The 4,738-nt window shown below is 41.2% G+C and overlaps 1 pseudogene; it reads left to right on the top strand.

The window, feature by feature from the left end:
* Positions 1-1,179: 1,179 nt before the first annotated feature.
* On the top strand, positions 1,180-1,786 carry LOC140498246 (ragulator complex protein LAMTOR1-like; annotated as a pseudogene).
* Positions 1,787-4,738: the final 2,952 nt, after the last annotated feature.

Below are 4,738 nucleotides of genomic sequence, written 5' to 3'. Positions count from 1 at the left end.
TCTCAAGAAATAAGTTCTCTTAGTCCTTTTTTGTCTCTCTTCATCATAATTAAAATTCTCTCCAGAAAAAAAAGTTAAATTCCCCCTGACTCTCATAAAATGAGTTAAACTGTCACTGCCCAAGATTTCATTGCATCTTTAAGATACAGTAAAATATCAATAGTCTCTTCGGGAAAGGCTATTGAAGCTGGTTTTAAAACTATAAAGATTTTACTGCCTCCAGTCTACAAACATCAATACAACTACTTGTAATAAGATAGTGCAGTATCTCACTGAGCTGGAGAGATACATGTTAAGACTCAAACTCCAAAGCACTTGGCTAAATAATTGAAAAAGCCAGGATTCTAGAATCTTCTTTTTAAATCTTCTCTGAGGTGATATGATTTCTCTTGCTTTCGACCTTTAGAAAATTAGAATTGTAAAGGACTTTCAAGATTAATTTATTCCTTCATGGTATAGTGGAAAGACTACAGGATTTTAAGTCAGAGGACCAGAGGTTTATATCCTAATTCTGCTATTTATTATCTTGTGACTTTTGGCAAGTCACTTAATGTCTCTCAGCCTCAGTTTCCACATATGTAAAATGAGGATGTTGTATTGCATGACCTCCAATGCCCCTTCTAGCTTAACATTTGTGATAGTTTGATAATAGGAACTTCATAAATGTTGACTGATTATTAAAAGAGAAAAAAATTAGACGTAGGAATTAATAAGGAGGCAATGCTGTTAATCCTGAACAGCGCACCAATCTCTCTCCTACTACACAGCCATGAGTAGTAAGCACATAAAAATTTAGAGAAGTAAGACTTCTTTCCTTGTGATCTTCATAGACTGATCCATTTTGTGGTCGCAGATACCCGACAGAGTTGTTTGTCCTGGATGGAGGGAGGAAAAGGGGACAAAGTAAGAGATCAGTGGGTTAACGTGACTTCACTGGTCTGATGTTTCTATAAAGTTTTTCGTTGCATTTTTGTTTCTATTTCAAAGGAATTTGTTTCATGTTCTCAGGGAAATCTTGTACCTTGAGCTGTGCCACAGAGTTGTCTGAAGTCTTGCGCATCGAAGATTCTGCCTGCTGCTATGGGAGCCTGCAGGTCGTGGGCGCGGGTCATGGGGCGAGAAAGGGCTCCTGCTGGACCCTGATCCTCCAGATGTGAGCTCCTGGAGCAGGCCCCGGCCATGGGGTGCTGCTATAGCAGTGACAACGAGGACTCAGACCAGGATCGAGAGGAGCGGGAGCTGCTTCTGGACCCTGGAAGTCTCCTAACCAAGACCCTAAATGGAGCAGAACCCAACTACCATAGCCTGCCTGCAGCCCGTACAGATAAGCAGGCCCTGCTGTCTTCTATCCTTGCCAAGACAGTCAGCAACATCACTGATGTACTGGCAGCAGATTCCCAGAGCATGGAGCAGCATGGGAGCGAGCGAGACAATACAGTACCTGCCTAGCCATCCTGAGCACTGGAAGAAGCTGCCACCACTGCCATCACTCACCAGCCAGCCCCACCAAGTGCTTGCCAGTGACCCTGTCCCTTTGCAGATTTGCAGCAGGTCTCCAGAATAGCTGCTTATGCCTATAGTGCACTTTCTCAGACCCAAGTCCACGCAAAAGAGGAGTTGGTCATAACCCATGAGGACAATTTCTAGATATCTCTCCCTTGTTCCCACCTTCCTTTCCCCTTATTTATTCCTACTTGTACAGAAACCTAACTTACCACTAATCACAGAGGAGAAACTACAACAGCAGTCCAGAGGTGTTTCGAGGCTTCATGTTGATACACAATGAGCTCCGAAGAAGCCTTTATGCCATATGGCCCTAGCTGAGTACTTTTTGGGGAGGACCTAGGATGGTTTTGCCACTTAGGGGGTGGGAGGAGAGGCAGAACCAGAGGAGTGGGAAGATAGGGATTTGGATGTGAATTATTTCATGATCAGAGTGGTGAGTAGGAAGCAATTTGGTTTCCTTGAGATCACCCTTCTGTGTTGAACTGATATGCTGGGCTTGAACTGATATTAAGGGCCTAAGAACTAAATTGGTTGTTCCTATTTCTCACACCCAGTTTTTACATGTTTGATCCTTTAATTTTATTTAATTTATTTATTTTTGTTTGCCACCCTCCATAAAGGACATCTATCCATCCTGAAAAATAAATAAATAAAATCTTGAGCACTGAGACTATTATCTCAATATTTGGTGTTTTTGTTAAGTGTTGCTAAATCTGGTCACATAGTCAGCGACAGGTGTGTGCTTCTCAGCCCTTTCCTCTTTTCTTAGATGTGTTCCTGTTGGTTGTGGGAACTTAGCATGTTGAAGTTATCCTTCATGCATACCCAAGAATATAGGGCAGAGTCAAGAAGGTACTGTTGAGGATTCCAAAGTCATTGGCCTCAAGACATAGATTTATCACCACCAAACCCTTCAAGAGGCTCAGTACCCAGGTCCTTGAGTAATTTACAAGTGGCCAAGTTCACAAGAGTTTCATAAGCACACTCAACAAGAGAGAATGAAGACACTCAAAGGTTAGCATTCCACAAAAAGGTCACACCTGGCCCAGTATGTCTTCTTCCTTCCACGACAAACAGTTCAGCAATGGCAGCAGAATGGACCACCATCTCTTATTGCTTCTACTTCCAGTTGTTGCCTGAAGGCACCTCTGGAGATGGTAGTTCAGTCTCAGAACTATGGCTCACAGCTGTCTCTTACTGATACCCCTATACTTCCACTCCTAGAATATAGCGAAGTCCTGACATGATCTAGCCCATCTTTCTCATGTTAAGTAAGGAAGCCTTTGGACCCAGAAGAGAAATGGGCTTTCCCAAAGTTACACAGCAAATGAGTAGCAGACCTAACTACAAATAAACAAATACTGAAAGATAACTGTCTTTAATGCAGCATTCTTATAATTGTTCTTCTAGATTACAGAAAATCTTCTAGATTCTAAAAGATTCTAGATTAGAAAGAATCTTCTAGATTCTTCTCAATGCCCAACCTTTGAGCCAAGGGCTATAGAAAGTTGTGGAATTATTGCCAAGGTGTCTGCTTACAGGGTCTGTAAACCCACATGCCCACTAAAAACTGTCGATTTGATTTTTATTTAGTTCCAGCAAAAAATACAGTGTGACAGCTTAATAAATAAGCAAGCACACCTTTTGTAGTCTGAATAATGTCTCACACGTATATTATTATTTTTCAAATATATGTAGATTATATTGTGATTATTAGAATGCAAATTATTTTTAAAAGGTCATTGAATTCACAGTAATTTTTGACATAATGCATTTCTCCCAAAGGATATTAATCATGCAACTACTAAGATGTGGGAGACGCTGAATTGTGTTGTTAAAATGATGGTCTCATTCTCAATACTGGAAACCATTCTCAGGACCAAAAGACCAGAAGGACCTCAGACCTGAACGGGAACAAGGGGTCCTGAACAATGATTATAAATTGGGGAAGCATAAAAAGATCAAATGAGATAATTATCCCAAAGCATCTTGAGGTAATACTTAAACAGCCAACATTCTAACTCCTTCATGGTTGTGTACAGGTGATGGCTTCTGAAGGCTCAGCCTTCTCTGGCTTTCCAATATGACAGCCCATTACTCCACACAGCACAGCCTGACTGTGGGAGGAAGCAGATGATCCACCTTCTGTGCATTTTTTTCTCTGCCTCTGTCCCTACACACAAACAAGGAGGATGCTCAGGATGAATAGCCGTGATCACCAAAATATTTCTTTCATCTGAACGGATAGCACTTCTCCCCTGCTGAGTGCTGCTGAGTGCTCCTGAGTGCTATGAAGAGTCAATCTTTTGTTTCATTCTTTTCCTTGATCTTAGCTATGGATAATCATTTGGCATATTGGAACTCTTTGTTCAGCATCATATCACATGTAATAGACATCAAAAAAATAGAACATGTCAAGATATGACCCCTTACCCCAGGGAGGTTTTTCCTAAAACACTCAGGATCATAGCTCTGGAAATCCCTCCACTCCCTTCTCTATTTTTCCTTCTCTTTCCCTCTACTCCCTTGCCTTCCCAGGAGGAAAGGTAACTGTGTCTCCTTGTGTGACCCTGGTGGAACAGGAAGTGATTTTATGAACCAAGTGGTTCTCTTCTTGTACATTATACTGGTTCAGTGCTAGTCCCCTACCTTCTCTGCAATCATCATGTTTGCACATGTTCATGTCTGCCTCAAGGTGTCCCTAGGTAGCCCTCTCTCTCTCTTTTTCTTTTGGGCCAGTCTACCATCTTATTTCTCTTTTGAAGAATAAGTTGGTACTTTTGGATCATTCTACCAATCTTTCTCTAATGTTCTACTAGAAGGGTTGAACTTCAATACCCTCTCCCTTGATTCAGTGCATCAAACCAACAGTCATAGCTCTGGGGAACAACAATACAACTTCCAAGGTTTAAAGATCCCAATCTTTAGTTTCTCATAAAGTCAGTCCCCAATTCAAAGGCCTCCCCAAGAGGTTCATGGAAACAAAATCTAGCTTGGGGTTAAGGATGAATTGAAGACTGATGTGAGATTAGCAATGAGTTTGGGGTAACATAAGATTAGAAGCAAGGGAAAATACAGTGTGAATTTTAAATTACCACCAACGACCCATGTTAAAGAGTCAGGAAATATTTTGTGTATGTTTTATGCACACATATGTTTATTATATAACATGATAGCTCTGGCCTCACTCTCTGGGGGCCAGGCCTATTATATTTTACCACTATTGGAATTA

Source organism: Notamacropus eugenii, chromosome 4 (assembly GCF_028372415.1).
Source record: "Notamacropus eugenii isolate mMacEug1 chromosome 4, mMacEug1.pri_v2, whole genome shotgun sequence".
Classification (NCBI taxonomy): domain Eukaryota; kingdom Metazoa; phylum Chordata; class Mammalia; order Diprotodontia; family Macropodidae; genus Notamacropus; species Notamacropus eugenii.
The sequence above is the reverse complement of the archived record's forward strand: the minus strand, read 5'-3'. Positions and strand labels throughout refer to the sequence as shown.